This window comes from Nerophis lumbriciformis, linkage group LG07 (assembly GCF_033978685.3).
Source record: "Nerophis lumbriciformis linkage group LG07, RoL_Nlum_v2.1, whole genome shotgun sequence".
Classification (NCBI taxonomy): Eukaryota; Metazoa; Chordata; class Actinopteri; order Syngnathiformes; family Syngnathidae; genus Nerophis; species Nerophis lumbriciformis.
In genome coordinates this window covers 18,619,525-18,640,072 of record NC_084554.2, presented here as the reverse complement: position 1 = coordinate 18,640,072, position 20,548 = coordinate 18,619,525, and the positions used below count along the sequence as shown (strand labels likewise).

General features: G+C 38.1%; 1 protein-coding gene across 7 annotated transcripts in view; it reads left to right on the top strand.

Moving 5' to 3' along the window:
• The first annotated feature begins 15,030 nt into the window (after positions 1-15,030).
• Positions 15,031-20,548, top strand: part of LOC133609784 (uncharacterized) — a 243,781-nt gene continuing 238,263 nt past the window's right edge. For all 7 annotated transcript variants that reach the window (XM_072913470.1, XM_061965731.2, XM_061965728.2 and 4 more), the window contains exon 1: positions 15,031-15,114. The gene's annotated coding sequence lies outside the window, so the exon portion shown is untranslated. The remainder of the gene's footprint in view (positions 15,115-20,548) is intronic.

Here is a 20,548-nt window from a genome sequence, read left to right as displayed (position 1 = left end):
GCATTACCGTATTTTTCGGACCATGGGGCGCACCTGATTAAAAGGCGCACTGCAGATGAGCGGGTCTATTTAGGTCATTTTGCATACAAAAGGCGCACCGGATTATAAGGCGCATTAAAGGAGTAATTTTATGATTTTTTTCTAAATGTAAAACACTTCCTTGTGGTCTACATAACATGTAATGGTGGTTCTTTGGTCAAAATGTTGCATAGATTATGTTTTACAGATCATCTTTAAGCCGCTTTCTGACAGTCGCTTCAGGATGCACCGTTTTGTGGGCGGTCTTATTTACGTGGCTCACCTTCGGCAGCGTCTTCTCCCCGTCATCTTTGTTGTAGCGGTGTAGCGTGCAAGGACGGGAGTGGAAGAAGTGTCAAAAGATGGCACTAACTGTTTTAATGGCATTCAGACTTTACTTAAATTAATAACAGGGCAGCATCTCCTCATCCGTGGATCACTAGTGCAACAACAACGCCGGAAATGCGTCCCGTGAAAAATCGTCAGACCGGAACTCTGATACCTAAAGTTCCTTGGGTGAATAATGTAAGTTCACAACACCGGTATGTTTTAGCGCTTACATAGCGAGTTTACTGACAGATATAAGTAAGAACTTTACACTACTTTTTATTAGAAATGGCAACAGCGGAGGATGAATGTCACATAACAAGAAGATAGAGAAAAATAAGAAGCTTATGAACATACTTGCCAACCCTCCCGATTTTCCCAGGAGACTCCCGATTTCCACCCGGACAACAATATCGGGGGCGTGCCTTAAAGCAGTGGTCCCCAACCAACAGGTCGCGGCCCGGTACCGGTCCGCAGACCGATTGGTACCGGGCCGCACAAGAAAAAAAATAAAATAAAATTATTATTTTTATTTTTTATTTTTTTATTAAATCAACAGAAAAACACAATATATACACTATATATCAATGTATATCAATACAGTCTGCAGGGATACAGTCCGTAAGCACACATTGTATTTCTTTATTTAAAAAAAAAAAAAAATCACCCCCCCCGCCCCCCCGGTCCGCGGGATAAATTTAAAATTTCAAGCGTTTACCAGTCCGCAGCTACAAAAAGGTTGGGGACCACTGCCTTAAAGGCACTGCCTTTAGCGTCCTCTACAACCTGTTGTCACGTCCGCTTTTCCTCCATACAAACAGCGTGCCGGCCAAGTCGTATAATATAAGCGGCTTTAACACACACAAGTGAATGCAAGTCATACTTGGTCAACAGCCATACAGGTCACACTGAGGGCGGCCGTATAAACCACTTTAACACTGTTACAAATATGCGCCACACTGTGAACCCACACCAAACAAGAACGACAAACACATTTCGGGAGAACATCCGCACCGTAACACAACATAAACACAACAGAACAAATACCCAGAACCCCTTGTAGCACTAACTCTTCCGGGACGCTACAATATACACTCCGAGCTACCACCAAACCCTACCCCACCCAACCCCCATCTCTCAAATTCGGAGGTCTCAAGGTTGGCAAGTATGCTTATGACTATGGAGTCGGCATAGACTACAATTGTGGACGTGTGCACATTTTCAGTACTTATGCAAATCCCAAATACAGATCAGCAGGTACCCGAAGGTAAGAAAAGTTGGTTTTGCATAAAATTGCGAAACAAACGCCAGGTAATATGTCTGCTAACAGGTGCCATTTTGCGGTCGTTATACACACACCATAATAATACTTGTATGTTTAATGCGCCGACAATCCTTCATCCTTCACACCGAAGTCGTACTAAAAACATTTTGACAGATTTTTGAGCGCCATGTGTAATGTTCTATATTCTCAATGGAACATTTAAAGTTTTGGTGTTGTTTACTGCCATCATATTGCAGTTGACACGTATGTCTTATGTATGACTGCCATCTACTGGTCACACTTATCATTACACCATGTACCAAATAAAATAGCTTCGAGGTCAGTAAGCACAACCAGAGTTATGCTGTACATTAAGCGCACCGGGTTATAAGGCGCACCGGGTTATAAGGCGCACTGTCGATTTTTGAGAAAATGAAAGGATTATAGTCCGAAAAATACGGTATTTTATTTTTTAATGAGATTCAAAGATAGTCTATTTTTGTAAAACCATCTCTTTAATTTGTTTATTTCTTCTGTTATTATTTGTCCTACAACCCCCGTTTCCATATGAGTTGGGAAATTGTGTTAGATGTAAATATAAACGGAATACAATGATTTGGAAATACTTTTCAACCCATTTTCAATTGAATGCACTACAAAGACAAGATATTTGATGTTCAAACTCATAAACTTTTTTTTTTTTTTTGCAAATAATAATTAACAGAGTTTCATGGCTGCAACACGTGCCAAAGTAGTTGGGAAAGGGCATGTTCACCACTGTGTTACATGGCCTTTCCTTTTAACAACACTCAGTAAACATTTAAGAACTGAGGAGACACATTTTTTAAGCTTCTCGGGTGGAATTATTTCCCATTCTTGCTTGATGTACAGCTTAAGTTGTTCAACAGTCTGGGGTCTCCGTTGTGGTATTTTAGGCTTCATAATGTGCCACACATTTTCAATGGGAGACAGGTCTGGACTACAGGCAGGCCAGTCTAGTACCCGCACTCTTTTACTATGAAGCCACGTTGATGTAACACGTGGCTTGGCATTGTCTTGCTGAAATAAGCAGGGGCGTCCATGGTAACGTTGCTTGGATGGCAACATATGTTGCTCCAAAACCTGTATGTACCTTTCAGCATTAATGGCGCCTTCACAGATGTGTAAGTTACCCATGTCTTGGGCACTGATACACCCCCATACCATCACAGATGCTGGCTTTTCAACTTTGCGCCTATAACAATCCGGATGGTTCTTTTCCTCTCTGGTCCGGAGGACACAACGTCCACAGTTTCCAAAAACAATTTGAAATGTGGACTCGTCAGACCAGGCCCGGCCCTAACCAATCTGGCGCCCTAGGCAAGATTTTAGGTGGCGCCCCCCCCCCCCCCCCACATCGGCAGTGAAGTGTATACACTCACAAGAAACCGAATATTACCTGCAGGTCAAACATTAGCTAACCAGAGGCAATAACAATGTAAACAAAAAAAACACCTGCTTAAAAGATCTAATACAAATGTCCCTGAGGAATGTAAGGTGGGAGTACTGTAATTAGCTAACATTACATTATTATTTTCCATAACAATTTAGCCCCCTCCACATTATTAACCCGACATTAAAACAGAACTAGCTATTTATTGATTAGCAATTGCCGAATCATGTAGCATTAGCTTAATGCTAAAAAGCCGGGTTACTATCACATTCTGTAACATACAAATAATTTCATGTAGGCTAACGTTACCTACCTGCTACCTCTGTCTTTTCTCGCTTCTCCTCCTCTTCTTTTCTCTTTTTTCTTCCCTGGGCACCTGACAGTTTTGGCCGTTTTGACATCTTGTGTTGATTTTTTGATGTGGTGACGTCCAAAAAGAGTCATGATACGGGAAGGGAGGGGGCGCACCGTGCGGGGGAGGGGGCGTAATGTTGTAACAAATAATGTTTCTATTAAATAGGCTTTACTTTGCATTTTAATTAACGTGGGATTATTTTTTGTATTTAGAAATAATAGTACCACTTTTTTTTTTTTTTTTTTTTTTTTTTCTCCAACATTTGTGGCACTGGCGTGGCGCCCCCTGATGGACGGCGCCCTTAGCATTTGCCTATACAGCCTATGCCACGGGCCGGCCCTGCGTCAGACCACAGAACACTTGTACACTTTGCATCAGTCCATCTTAGATGAGCTCGGGCCCAGCGAAGCCGACGGCGTTTCTGGGTGTTGTTGATAAACGGTTTTCGCCTTGCATTGGAGAGTTTTAACTTGCACTTTCAGATGTAGCGACCAACTGTAGTTACTGACAGTGGGTTTCTGAAGTGTTCCTGAGCCCATGTGGTGATGTCCTTTACACACTGATGTTGCTTGTTGATGCAGTACAGCCTGAGGGATCGAGGGTCACGGGCTTAGCTGCTTACGTGCAGTGATTTCTCCAGATTCTCTGAACCCTTTGATGATTTTACGGACCGTAGATGGTGAAATTCCTAAATTCCTTGCAATAGCTTTTTGAGAAAGGTTTTTCTTAAACTGTTCAACAATTTGCTTACGCATTTGTTGACAAAGTGGTGACCCTCGCCCCATCCTTGTTTGTGAATGACTGAGCATTTCATGGAATCTACTTTTATACCCAATCATGGCACCCACCTGTTCCCAATTGGCCTGTTCCCCTGTGGGATGCTCCAAATAAGTGTTTGATGAGCATTCCTCAACGTTATCAGTATTTATTGCCACCTTTCCCAACTTCTTTGTCACGTGTTGCTGGCATCAAATTCTAAAGTTAATGATTATTTGCAAAAAAAATGTTTTTTTTATCAGTTTGAACATCAAATATGTTGTCTTTGTAGCATATTCAACTGAATATGGGTTGAAAATGATTTGCAAATCATTGTATTCCGTTTATATTTACATCTAACACAATTTCCCAACTCATATGGAAATGTAGTTTGTTTGTTCTGTGTGTTCTGTCCTTGTCGTCTTTCCGGGTTGTGGGGAAAGCGAAGTAAATTTTTTCCACACTTTTCGCCGGTTTACAAGTTTAAACAAGCTGCAAAAATTGGATGGCGCTTCAGCTCAACCTTGGTAGCAGTCATGGCGCCCTGTAGTCCCGCGAGTGCCTTCTGACCAATCATGTAGTAGGCCATGGTCTAAAACCGGGTTGGCCACACTCTCTCTATACACGACTCTGTCTTAACTACAGTTTCTACACTGAGATGAAAATATAACTCACCATTATTACTTCTGGTAACGAGTGCTTGTGGAATTATTTTATTTAGCTTATTTATGATGCCTTCCGCTATGTTTGGAGAGCAAACTGCCCACAAGAAAAGCACAAATAAGTCTGAGAGGTCCTGAACTAAAGACTATTGATGTTAAATATCCATTATTAAACATATTTTTTATGTTTCTTTTTAGAAAACACCATGTCTGGCACTGTAGTTTGTTTGTTTTTCTTTGTGTACAATACGTCGTCACCTAGTGGCCTAAACTGTAAACGTTACATTCAGAACTATGACCTCATTTCTAGAACCTGGTTGTTGTTCTTCTCTATGATCTTGTATGACGTGTAGCTCCACTCCGTTTGTGGGACATTCAACAATTCATGACCTGATGCATAATTCACCACTAAGTGGCGCCCTCATGCAGACTGAACGATACTTCAGAATCATGCTTCTGTCGTGGGGGTGGGCGATACCGCAAATGTCGGTGTCGATATGATACCAATTACACACAGGTCCAGTATTGCAGATACCAACACTAAATACCAATGACATGTTTTAAATGTGTTCACGATCATTTAAAAAATGTACATTTCTGGGTGAGAGGAAGAGGGGGGGGTCAATCATTTTGCAATGCAGTCTGCTGAAAATGATGGAAAGTGCCAATCTGCATAGCAACTGACGCTTTAGTCAAAGTTGTAATTGCCAGAAAACACGTTTAAAGATATCCAACACTAGTTCGTCACGTTTCATGTGTCAGGTAAACCGCAGTATGAGGCCATACTGTAGGCAAACAAACAAAAATAAAGACCAGAAATAAAATGTATGAATAAATAAGGGTGTGATTACAACTACCAAACAATAAATAGCAAACGATACACATCCGAATCGCAATTGTTATTATGATTTTGAATCGATCTCAAATTTTCAAGAATTTATTTTCGAAAATACGTTGTTTTTTTAAGGCCATCTCCACACTAACTCGTACTTTTACTGTTGAACCCTGGATTTCCACTGAATCTGAAATGGTAGGCCGCCGCAATCCCCACCACCGTTCCGTGTCCGTCGCGCGGCGAAATAGCGCTGACTTTTACATTGGCTCGCGAATCCGCGCATAATCACGCGATGAGTGAAGTTGTAACAAAACGAACCAAAAAAAAGTTGATTCTGTCCTTCCAGAGCAGCAGAAGCAAATAAACGTGGTCCTGCCTTGATGAACCACCTTATTTTTAGCTGCAAGCAACAATACAACAGTAATATCATCCCTGCCATACAGTCAGTCCTGTCCTTGTATCAGCTGGTATTTGACCCATATCCCCATTTAGCTGCCCGGGATATGCCTGTAAAATATTATTTAATTTTGGACCTCCAGAATCAGCATGTCTTCATCCCTTTGTGTCAACAAGATCAAATTTAATCTGATAACCTTTGACAAGTCGCCGCCCATTAGGACCGTTCAAAGTAGTCGAGAAGATAAAGTATTTTATTTTGAAAGATAACCGGATACTTTTTCTTGTTGTTGTGCATAATTTCCTGTCCAACACAAGCAGATTTTAGCTACATTGAACAGATTTCTTGAGACGCTCTGCGTATATTTAGCACTGGAATGCGCAATGGCAAGGGCAGGTCGGCGACGTTCCGCGGGCGGTGGAAACGGACACATCGACTTAATTCAAAACCGAAATAGTCCGCTGCCGTACGTGTGCCGGTCCGCGGCCGTTTTGCATTCAGTGGAAATCTGGGGTGAAGAGAAGCTTTTGTAACCTGTAACCTGTTGTGAACAGTTTTTATTATTTACATACCTAATAAAATTTTGCGAGGATCGAGTTGTTGTAAGATTGACATCCCCATAACTACAGTAAATGCAGGATCAAAATTGTGCAATACTAAATGAATGCAATATATTGTTTGATATTGTTGAAACTGGCACACTGCTGTTCAGATGAATAAGTAATTAGGCTCAATAGTATTTAATTAGACATGTTACTTGTCCCTTTACTGATATTGTTCCCGCCTGATTAAGTCCCCTATTTCAAAATAATAAAAACATATATATATATATATTACTTACGTGTGAGTATTTCCTCTAACAAGGGATGAGTACTGAATTGGTGCCTTTATTGGTATTGACCAAATTCTGTTGGTAATACCAACTATTGATTCACGTAAAATCAAACGGTACCATATTTCAATACCTTCGTATAATTTTATATGACAACAAAGGAAACTTGCCTGATAGAAAGCATCGAAAAGTAAGGCTCTTCTTTTTAGAATGTGCTAATTTTGGTTGGATATGCCATATACATGCTACTAATTAGCATTAGCAATGTTACATGGCGATTTCCAAACCTCTAAAAGTTTTATTTGAAACAAAGACGCATGTTACAATCAAACAGCTGGTGTGTCGTAGGTACAATACTTGCAGTAGAAACACTTTATGGGACTCAACAAAAGACATTTAACGTAATGGCAAAGACTACTTCCTAACTATGACAACACAACTCGGACAAACGGAAATGAATGCATGATTGTAAAGCATAATCAGGAGTGCAAGAAAACTAAATATAACAACTGGAAAGCACAGTTATCATCAGCTTAATGAAAACACTGGAAGGTGGTATCGTTGAGTACCCGTATCGATGCCCAGGTACCGAGTGTAGTTACAGTTAGGCATATGTACATTTTCATATAATACTTTACATTATACAACAGACTCTGCTTAAGTTGACTTGTTTTGAAATATCAACCTCATCACATTAGTATTGATCTAATACTGCTCCTACTTTTGATATCAAAACAATCGATACGAGGATGTATCTGCCCACCCCCAGCACTTGAAGGGTTTCCATCAAACTAAATGACAAAAACACATTTTCACAGACATTTTTTTGCTCTTCCATTCTTCATTGTTTTTCTCATCTCTCTATCGAAGTATTTGTAGATATTTTTGATCACTTGGGGGTTTACACAATACTGGATCTCCTCCGTCAGTCAGTACGTTTCCATGTACTGACTGTGTGTGTGTGTGTGTGTGTGTGTGTGTGTGTGTGTGTGTGTGTACATACCAACATGTGTACTACTTGTAAAAGTACTTTGGCACGCGTATAGCCAGCACTATGCAGAAACTCAAACCTTTCTTTGGCATGCTTTGAAATGCAGAATACTATAGAGGAAAATATACTACATCAATAAAGTATGCCCTGCATTTCTTATAAGAATCCTTCTGCCCTATTGAGGGAAAAAAAAAAAAAAAAAAGATGATGATAATTCAACGGTAGACTTTTCAATATCGTGCACATTTTTACTTGCATGCTGCCCTGGAAATCTTGCAGAAATGATTTGATGTGCAAAACAGCCGACTTTTGCTGTATGCTTGCAAACTGTGTGTACATCTCTCATATTTATACACGGAGTACAGAAATACACACTTCCGGGGCATGGAGGAAAGGGACAAGTTTGCAAAATGTGTGATATGTTTGTTTGGTTGCACTCATGGAGTCATGCATGTTGGCACAAATAGTCCCCAAATATATTTATACTTCAATTATTACCAAAAAAAAAACAAAAAACCTGGGATGTGTCTCAGATGGAATACTTTTGTCAGTACACTTCTAAAAGTACTTAGCTTCGGAATGTTTTGATAGTTACTATCGTTGCGCACTTACTGTACTAGAAATGATGTCTCGGGTAAATACTTCCATGTGTACTTCAATAATAACACTGTACACTAAGTACTTTAATCTTGAGTGCACACAGTTTGAAAGTGTAGTACTTTCCCATATGAAGTACAGTGTTCTCTCGCTACTTCGCGGTTCACTTATTACAATATTTTGACCCTGAGGTTAAGTAAAGGTAAAGGCTGACTTTTTTTTGTCCTTTCCGTATTTTTTTGGCCATCATTTTTGTTGTTATTATACTATTACTTTTTTTTAATGTTATTTTTATTTATTTAAATTATTTCACACGTGTACGGTACACTGGCAGTTATTGAACAATAGCCCAAACCCAAACAGGAAAAAAGTCATTCATTTTTCAAAGGCCATAAAAATATTTGGGATATATATATATATTTATTTATTCATAAATACAAAAAATATATTTATTTATTTTACGATTTTTGCTCAGATCGTTTAATCAATTTCAGCCGTAAACAAACCTGTTGTGTTTTTTACACTCTGGGAAATACATCATTTAATAGTAGTTAAGTTGCACCTGGACAAAAAAGTAAAACATTCTTATATTTTTTTTCATTCATATTTTGTTCTTACTTTTTTTGCTCAAATATCTCAATCAACTCCAGTCCGAACTAAAAATAACAAACGTTTAATTTATTTTTAAACCATTTGAATGCCAATTTAAAGTAATCATGTCAGTTTTTATATTAAAAATAGCTTAAAGTAAGTGACCAACCATATAATAATTATGTAATTGAGGAATTTGAAAAAATATATATAATAAAACTGAACATGAAAAAAAAAAAAATCCGTGGCCAAAAATAAAAAGAACGAAAAAGTCTCCAATATACAGTTAACCTTTTAAAGGCATTTTAATCATACACATCACCGTTTTTAATTAGTATAAAATATAGTTATTTTACTCATTTAATCCTCAAAATTTTCTGATCAATAGGCCTTCAAAAGGGTAAAAAAAAACCATGTTTGATATTTTTGTTTAGGATGCAAGTTTGTCAATAGTTTTTTTACGCTTTTTAAAAACTTAATGACTTCTATATCCTCTTTTGCTTTAAAGATAATAAAATGGAATGTCCCCACGTGGTTAGAGTGACATTAAATACGGTTACGGGTCAATGTATGTTTTGGTACTGAATTTCTGAAGGTCCTGGGCTCAAACCCAGGACTTTTGTATTGTGAGGCACATGCACTAACCCCTGTTTCACCGCGCTGCCCCCCAGCTAAATTGAAAAACAATAAAATGAATTGGTTTATTTTTTTATTTAGAAATGCAAAAAATACAAATGAAAAGCAAAATTTTTTTCTTTTAATAAGTTAATCTAAAAAAAAATATTTTTTTCAGTTTAATTATTAATTTTACAAAAACAATCAGCATCTTTGAATATATGTATTCTGACACCGGAACCGAAAATTGGTATTTAAAGACAAAGACAAGACCACAATTGGCTTGTTGGGGGGAAAAAATAATATATTTTTTTTAGATGTAGGTATTGCTTTTCGACATGACATAACACTTGTTTATGTGTTATTTGTTTACATTTCAAAATATACGTTTTTAATTTGTATTCTTAAAATGAAAATGAAATGACCAAAACATACATTGACTGTTAGGCTCTGAGTATAATGCAGGGTTTTTAGTTGTTGTCATTGTTTGCATTGTTTTAGTTATTGTACAGCACCCTCTTGCGGTCAGATTTGCCCATTGCAGGTCTCGTCTTAATAACCGTGACATTCCTTTCAACTGAAAGTAGAAAAAGTCTCAAAGTTTCCACAAGATGTTCTCAATTCATCGATCTGTAAGTGTCTTAAGTTCACAAAATAAAGTTAATTTACTTGAACAGTTGCATGTTTGCTGTATATTGTACAGGCTAATTGCCACCTAGCTAAGCTAGCATTTTGCTATTAGCTTACAATGGCATTTATTTTGTACGTTTTAGTTGCACAATACCCTCAGTAAACTGCTAAAAACATTATTTACCGTTTAGTTATTGAGTGAGACTGTTTATCAAAATGGAGAGGTAGCATTATTATGAATGAGCTGAGCTGGTCCGTGACAAGTACCATTGAGAACATTGATTTTAAAGCACCATCGAGAGTTTGAGATTTAAGTATGTTAAAATTGCGTTGGTTTTAGAGTGTATGAAGTGTTTTAAGAGCATAGGAAGTGTTTATGGGTTATATAAAGAATTTAAACGCATATATAATCATAGAAATCAAAACAATTTGCGGAAATGTATTTATTTACCAGTCTGAACTTAGGCCCGCAATAATCGAGGGAACACTGTATAATCTTTGAGTGACCATGGCAATAGTTACCTGCTACTTCTGTTACACTCAAGAAACTAAATGTGCCACTTGAGACACAACCTTGTGTCCCCCCCACCCCCCACAGCTGAGGTTCTTACAAACACGTCTGGGTGCAGCTTTCAAACGCCTGCGTCGTGTTTTCAAGTGCATTTTTTGTTCAAATTTGACCGGAAGTTGTGTGATGTGGGGGAAAAAAATTATAAAAACAGATGTATTGAAAATGTAGAACAATGTGTATTTAATGGCAGGAATACATAATCAATAATAATGAATGACACTGAGCTCATCCTAATTCATATCATATTTTTGGAAAGACTTGAGAGGGAAACGCTGCAGCTTCAGGTTGTGATTGTGTGATTAAAACATTATCAATGGTTGAACTTTATACAATTTTCCAAAATATTTATTTCAATAAACATCTTTGAAAACTAAATCATTGTGCGTGTTATGTTCCTTTGTTTTAAGGCACAGGTGTCAAACTCAAGGCCTGGGGGCCAGATCTGGCCAGCCACATCAATTTGTGTGGCCCCCGAAAGCGTGGAAATAATGTGTGTAAATAAAGTACCTTATCTTTTCTTAATAAATATATTACAAAAATAAATGGACTGCGTACAATTACCATATTTTCTGCACTTTAAGGTGCACCGGATTATAAGGCGCACCTTCAATGAATGGCCTATTTTAAAACTGTGTTCATATATAAGGCGCACCGCATTATAAGGCGCATAGAATAGACGCTACAGTGGAGGCTGGGGTTACGTTATGCATCCCGTAGTTGCGAGACCTGTTGTGGCTCAATATTGGTCCATATATAAGGCGCACCGGATTATAAGGCGCACTGTCAGCTTTTGCGAAAATTGGAGGTTTTTAGGTGCGCCTTATAGTGCGGAAAATACGGTACATATATTTACACTTTAACCGTCTCTAATAATAAAACAAAATATTATATGATCATACATTTCAAAACAATGTTATTGTTCAAATAAAGATAAATACTTAAATATCTGCTTGACTTATGATTTCAAAGCAAGTAATCCAACAAACTGTTCATGTAAAAAAAATGTTTTACAGTAAAATCCACTTTCAATATAGAGCAGTGGTTCTTAACCTGGGTTCGATCGAACCCTAGGGGTTCGGTGGAGCCTCCGCCGCGGAGGTCAAGACACACCCGACTCATCGTGTAAATAAAAACTTCTCCCTATCGCCATATTATGGATACCCCCAAACAATGTTACCTCTAATTTTCCATCTGATTCGTAATTTGTTGTGAGTTCATGCACTGTGTTGGTTTTGTTCTTTGAACAAGGTGATGTTCATGCACGGTTCATTTTGTGCACCAGTAAAAAAAACATATAACTTTGTCTTGAATATGAGAAAAAAAACATTTTGTTTTTCACTAAAGAAGGGTTCGGTGAATGCGCATATGAAACTGGTGGGGTTCGGTACCTCCAACAAGGTTAAGAACCACTGATATAGAGTAATAATAAAACATAAACCACAACAACTGTAGATTTTACAGTATAAAACAAATTGCATGAATTTTAATGTAAAAAAACCAGTGATAATGTTTTTCCATTCCATTTAATTCCATGTATTTTTTTATTTTATATGCTGTAAAAAAAAAACACAAAAAAACTTGCAAATATTACGGTAAAATTGTGGCGACTGAGCTGCCAGTTTTATACAGTACGATCTAAAGATTTGGTTTTGTACAGCGTACGTAAACAAAGACAGACAATTGTACACATGTTTTATATATACACATTTATATTCATACAGTAAATTATTCACTGTTAAAAGCGCCCCTTTGAGGACAACCATAACTGCGATGTGGCCCTCAATGAAAACGAGTTTGACACGCCTGTTTTCAGGCATCCATCCACAAAATAAAATCAAGGAATCTCACATGTTTACATGTACACATTTCAACGTGTCTGAAAAGGAGATTATTATTTAATTACTGATTATTATTTCCCAAAATATGTTTAACATATGCATGTTTCACTTCCTGTGTCTATGTCAACATTTTCTATTAGTTTAGAAAACAATAGAAAATGTGTAACTATTGATAACTTTTTTATAGTTATTGTACCTTGAAAGACTTGTATTGCAAAACAGCATCGCCCATTGTAATAAAATAAAATTAATCGGTGCTTGGCCCACCCAAAACACCAATTTTTACAAGTAAAATGCCTTTTAAGAACAAAAACTATTTATTGTATAAAAACAATACCATAGAATGTAGTAGATTAAGTGCAGTATTTTTTTTTAAGTGATGTACTCAAAATGTACAGTATTTACCTTGGAGAGTTGAATTCTACGATAGCCATCAGCGGCTTATCCAAATGTTCTTGGATAAATGCTCGTCATTTAGATATTATTTTAACGTCCTTGACTGGTGTTGTCAACTTATTCTGCTACACCAAGTTAGCTACAGGCTTATAACCAGAGTTTTTACTTGCAACTTAAAAACATACAAAATAGCTGAGTCAGCTTGTATTATAAGATACTACTACCGGTACATGACAAAAACAATAGATAAGTGAATAATAAAAGTAAATAAAATACGAGTAAATATGATCAACAGAAGATGACAAAACCAAAAAATATAATTGAAAAAATAAGCAAATAGGATTTAAAAAAATTGTTCAGTGATTAAGGGGAAGAAAACAAGACAAACAAAAAATGTTACAAAATAAAAAAGTTATAATAAATAGAAACTAAAATAAATACTTTGAAATTATTTAAGACCAACTTATAAATATTATTCATGCATAAATAACTGATTAAAAAAAACAACATTGTACGATGTATTAAAAAATGCCGGATAAAGAATAAGCAATACTTTGTTAAATTCAAGATAAATAGATAGATTTATTTTGTTGAATTTTTTGAATATGGCACACATGCTTCTGCTTTTGAATCAAATAATTTAATGTCCAATATTATGTGCAATATTAGACTTTTTGGTATACTCCGAAACCGACATATATATTAACCACAAATTTACTTCTTTTTTTTTACAACCACCTGATAGCTGAATAATACTAACTTGTATCTAATCTGCACATTCTGAATAGTTTCTGTAACGATATAGTTATAATGTACACAGTTGAAAACACTTATTTTGAAAACCCGCTTAAATCAACGTCGACACACTGTTTACGGTTGATGTTTGAAAAATGTTCCGTTCATGTTGACATGTGTTGTAGTATTGTTAATTTCATTACTATCACGAAACAGCAAAATACTATTGTATTATTACACAACGTTAAAACATACACAGACCAATTTCCTGTTCAGTTTCAGAATAAAAGCGTGGATTCCACCACAGCATGCTGTGCAGTTGATGAGATTGGTTATTATTATATATAAATACAATGTTGTGTACTAACAGCACATATTTTATACGTCAAGATCAAACTAACTGAGAAGTAATCAGGTTATGATTTATTTTCACTTGCCCCCACTAAGATGGCCGCCACGTAGACACATCACAGTTTTACGACGTTGCTGAAAATATTACATAACAATGGTCTATTCAAAGTGTTTGGATAAACTAAAAATAATTCTGGAATATTGGAGCACTTCAGTCATTACCAGGAAATGCAAGCTTATTTAAGTTACGGCAATAAGACAAACATAAATAAAAAAGGGTACATAGACAAAACAAAGGACAGAAAAAGTAGTACACGCCAACTACTGAGTTCGCTATTTTGGCCACAAGATGTCGCTATAATTCCACAAGTCATATAAGACGTGAAAGAAGTGCTTCGTTTTTTTCCCCTGAACTCACCTCCTTCATTTTACTTTAGAGGAAATAGTGTGGAAAAGCGAGCAGTCGTTTGTACTTCGGTTTCGATATTTCCTGACTTCTTTACGGCGGTGACATTACTCGGAGCCAAACGGACGTCTAAGGGCGTCTTCCAGGGCTTCGGTCGGATCCATGTCCTGCTACCGGCCGCCATTGGTCCAAGTGTGCGCGCCGTACAAGGAGTCAAACTACCCCATTGAAAGCTGCAAGTGTCCGTCAAAAGTCAATTTGTGGACAACAACCCGTCCGCTCGAGCTTCTGAAGACGTGATTGGTCGATAGCTATGTCAGTCAAACTGTTACATCAATGTGATTGGATACATTACACGTCAGTCAAAAGTCTCTTCTCTGATTGGTCTTAACTCTCCACAAGGGGGCGCGCGATCTTTTGCCGCCGGGGTTGTGCTTTCTCGAGTGGGCGGACCATAGCGGTGACAGCGACGCTCGGAGTCTCCCGACAAAGTGTCAAAAAGCAAACAACTAAAGGTGAGTTGAGCTGAAATGTGAGTGTTATGTTGCGTCTTTGTTGTGTGGACACCGGCGAAGTTGGCGGTACGCCGAAAGTTAGCTCGGAGTCAACGTAGCAGAGGAAGGACGGTGATTTTGGATGAGCACGCATCATGCACGGTGTGTTAATGGTGCCTTCAGGTGCGCCTCGGAAAACCCTACTTTCTGTTGGCGCAGTTGGAATGTCCGCGCCCTTGCTGTTGATGACTCGCCGTGCACGCTCGTGTTTTCTGCCCGCACTTTCTGTCAACGAAAACTCGACACTGGATATGCGTTGCATAGCTGGCGTGTTTCAGTCTGCAGTGAATAAACGCCAGGTTGAAGATCTCATGTGTCAGCGACGCTGCGAGTTACGCAAGCGAGCTTGCTAGTGTCAAGTCTGCAGCAGTGGACCATTCATTTGCCCGCTGCCTTAGTGCCTTTTAGCCATCGTGGAGCTGGACGTTGTGCCAGCAGCACCCGAAGAGGTCATGGAACACTTTCCACATGGTCAGAAGTCATGATGACTTTTCAACTACAGTTTAAAGTTTTCAACTTGCTCTCAGTTACATTTTTCAAACCAAAAAATATGACAAGAACACCACGCTTATGTTACCATTAGTGGTTTAACAGACCATCCATCCATCCATTTTCTACCGCTTGTCCCTTTCGGGGTGGCGGCGGGTGCTGGGGTCTATCTCAGCTGCATTCGGGCGGAAGGCGGTGTACACCCTGGACAAGTCGCCACCTCATCGCAGGGCCAACACAAATAGACAAACCATATATACCTTAAATATCCACAGTGTGGCGTTCACACACGTACCGTATTTTCCGCACTATAAGGCGCACCGGATTATAAGGTGCACCTTCAATGAATGGCCTATTTTAAAACTTTGTTCATATATAAGGCGCACCGCATTATAAGGCGCATAGAATAGACGCTACAGTAGAGGCTGGGGTTACGTTATGCATCATGTTATATCCCACACTAACATACGTGGACATACTCAAGAAGGATGCAGGAGCTCAGAGTACCAAGGAACTGGCCAGATGTATGGAGAATCGGGATGACTGGAAGCAACGATGGAAGGCTTGTCTGAGGACGACCTAGAGAGAGTCATCTTTTGAGGAAATTGGAGGTTTTTAGGTGCGCCTCATAGTGCGGAAAATACGGTACACACTTACCCTGCACGTTAGTGTTGTCCCGATACCAATATTTTGGTACCTGTACCAAAATTATTTCGATACTTTGCAATACTTTTCTAAATGAAGGGGACCACAAAAAGTAGCATTATTGGCGGTACATTAAACATATGTTTCTTATTGCAAGTTTGTCCTTAAATAAAATAGTGAACATACAAGACAACTTGTCTTTTAGTAGTAAGTAAGCAAACAAAGGCTCCTAATTTAGCTGCTGACATGCAGTAACATATTGTGTCATTTATCATTCTATTATTTTGTCAACATTATTAAGGACATGTGGTAGAAAATGAACTATTAATCTACCGTATTTTCCGCACTATAAGGCGCACCGGATTACAAGGCTCACCTTCAACGAATGGCCTATTTTAAAACTTTGTTCATATATAAGGCGCACCGCATTATAAGGCGCATAGAATAGACGCTAAAGTAGAGGCTGGGGTTACGTTATGCATCCATTAATTGGAGCTGCGCTAAAGGGAATGTCAACAAAACAAATAGTGATTGTACTGACACTTCTCCTTGCTGCTCTCTGTTCAATAACCCACTGTTCGAGTTTGTCCTTCAACTGTAGCCATCTCGCTTTGTTCCCTCGGAAACTCTGTTTAGTCTTCTTTACTTGGTGCAGGTCATCATGTTGCGTCCTCCACTTCCGCACCATTGATTCGTTAATGTTAAATTCTCTCGCTGCTGCTCTATTCCCGTGTTCTACTGCGTGACTGATCGCCTTGAGTTTAAACTCTGCGTCGTAAGCGTGTTTCTTAATAGGAGACATTTTTGGGTCTTTACATAAAGTTTAGGTCTCGCAACTACGGTAATCAGCCGCCGACTTCATTTTCCCCCGTAGAAGAAGAAGTTCTACTTCTACGGTAATCAGCCGCCGACTTCATTTTCCCCCTTAGAAGAAGAAGTTCTTCTTCTACGGTAAGCAGCCGCCAACTTCATTTTCCCTAAGCAGCCGTAGAAGGGGGAAAATTAAGTCGTCGTAGTTAACGTAGTTGCGAGACCTGTTGTGGCTCAATATTGGTCCATATATAAGGCGCACCGGATTATAAGGCGCACTGTCAGCTATTGAGGAAATTGGAGGTTTTTAGGTGCGCCTTATAGTGCGGAAAATACGGTACACACTTACCCTGCACATTAGGGTTGTCCCGATACCAATATTTTGGTACCAGTACCAAAATTATTTCGATACTTTTCTAAATGAAGGGGACCACAAAAAATAGCATTATTGGCGGTACATTAAACATATGTTTCTTATTGCAAGTTTGTCCTTAAATAAAATAGTTAACATACAAGACAACTTGTCGTTTAGTAGTAAGTAAGCAAACAAAGGCTCCTAATTTAGTTGCTGACATATGCAGTAACATATTGTGTCATTTTCCATTCTATCATTTTGTCACAATTATTAAGGAAGAAAATGAACTATTAATCTACTTGTTCATTAACTGTTCGTATCTGGTTAATTTCTCTTTTAATGTTCTATCTACACTTCTGTTAAAATGTAATAATCACTTATTATTGTGTTGTTTGATACTTTACATTAGTTTTGGATGATACCAGAAATTTGGGTATCAATCCGATACAAAGTCGTTACAGGATCATACATTGGTCATATTCAATGTCCTCATGTGTCCAGGGACGTATTTCCTGAGTTTATAAACATAATATTAATTTAAAAAAAAAACGAAAGATGTTGTGATGCCAAAAAAAATCGACGTAATCATAATAGTATCGACTAGATATGGTACTGTACTTGGTATCATTACAGTGATGTCAGGTGTAGATCCACCAATGGCGTTTGTTTACATTTTGACGCCGGTGAGCTACGGTGTGTAGTGAAGCATGTTTAGCTATTCCTCGTCCTGCAGGGATGAAACTTACTTTATTTGTCTCCAGGGAGGCGAGGATTAGTGATTTAGAAGTAGCTAAAACACTGGCGACTGAGGCTGGACTTTAGCCGCTAGCTAGCTAGCCATGTCTTAAAGCACCTCTTTCGGTGGGTGTTTCAGTGTTATAACTTCACCTTTATCGTTAGTTTTTAAGCCAAAATGCGTCCGTTCTCCCTTTTCTGTCTACACACTGTGTCTGCTTGTAAGTACTCCGTGATTGTGCGCTGCCGAACATGCTCGTCTGTTCGTAAAACCAGCAATGACACGACGTGACGACGACGTGTGTGCGGGGGGTACTTTTCATAGGCGGTATAGTACCGAATATAATTCATTAGTATCGCGGTACCATACTAATACCGGTACACCGTACAACCCTACTGCACATACACAAAAATATTCCACTAACAATTTACAGTCATGTCGTTGTAGGCCTGGGCGATATATAATTTGTATCGATACATTCAAGTTTTGTGTTGCAGATGGTTAAAAAAAGATATATACCGTATTTTTCGGAGTATAAGTCGCTCCGGAGTATAAGTCGCACCGGCCGAAAATGCACAATAAAGAAGGAAAAAAACATATATAAGTCGCACTGGAGTATAGGTCGCATTTTTTGGGGAAATTTATTTGATAAAACCCAACACCAAGAATAGACATTTAAAAGGCAATTTAAAATAAATAAAGAATAGTGAACAACAGGCTGAATAAGTGTACGTTATATGACGCATAAATAACCAACTGAGAACATGCCTGGTATGTTAACGTAACATATTATTGTAAGAGTCATTCAAATAACTAGAACGTATAGAACATGCTATACGTTTACCAAACAATCTGTCACTCCTAATCGCTAAATCCCATGAAATCTTATACGTCTAGTCTCTTACGTGAATGAGCTAAATAATATTATTTGATATTTTACGGTAATGTGTTAATAATTACACACATAAGTCGCTCCTGAGTATAAGTTGCACCCCCGGACAAACTATGAAAAAAACTGTGACTTATAGTCCGAAAAATACGGTATATATATAGTTTTTTTCTCTTCTTGCTTCATCGTGCTTTCTACCCCCGAGGAGTTGCCGGAGCTTCCACCCTCCTCCTTAGATTTACACGCCTAGTAAAACATGGCCAATGCTAACGCGAACGAAAGCAAGACGGTTGTTCCAAAGAAAAGAAAAGTGTTGTCAGTGGTTTAGATTTGTGGCAACGGGCGTGGAACAAATGACTGCACTCTTTTGAATTATTGAATTATGATTTCTTTAAAAAGTAGGGGAAAAAATCGGATTTTAAATTTTTGGTGAAAAAAATTGGAGATTTTACTGTTCTTGTTATGATAGAACATACATTCACTGATAGCTAATGTTAGCTAGCCAAACTTCTCAATCACTATCAATAGCTGACATATAATGGTTACAAAACTTTAGAATGTTAGCACCCTCTAGGCATCAGCATAAAGGTACCAAACAGTCTTTTTAGTACTTTCTGCAAAAATGCAAAATTCTATTTAAACATTCCTTATATGACAGTAACTTGCTAAGGGCTTACAGGAACAAAAAAACTCTAGATTGCTGAGTGGGAATTCCGAAGTGAGGCCAATCTTAACGTCCTCATGTCATTATGTGCCTGACGCGACGTAATAGTGTGTACAGTATGTCCACAGACCCAAAGTGAACGAGAGTTCATGTCACATAGTAATGAGTGATGGTCCCATTATAAACTATCATATTTTACATCTGACAGTTATGGGTCACATGATACACAATAACAGTACCGCACTGTCCCGAGTTGAACTTTGTTTTCCCTCAAATAGTGCACTGACACAGAAACAAGCAACGTCGTATTGTCTGGTTCATGCCATTCTTGAAAAAAGGAAGTTTGTACTCTGAAGTCATGCAGAAAGTAATTACAAACACATAACATAACTTTGATTGTCAAAGGATTCATCAATCCGTCCACAATAGCCACACTTGCTCCACTTGTGTGGGAAGGCATGTTTCATATGAGTTGGGAAATTGTGTTAGATGTAAATATAAACAGAATACAATGATTTGCAAATCATTTTCAACCCATATTCAGTTGAATATGCTACAAAGACAACATATTTGATGTTCAAACTCATAAACAATTTTTTTTTTGCAAATAATCATTAACTTTAGAATTTGATGCCAGCAACACGTGACAAAGAAGTTGGGAAAGGTGGCAATAAATACTGTTAAAGTTGAGGAATGCTCATCAAACACTCATTTGGAACATCCCACAGGTGTGCAGGCTAATTGAGAACAGGTGGGTGCCATGATTGGGTATAAAAACAGCTTCCCAAAAAATGCTCAGTCTTTCAC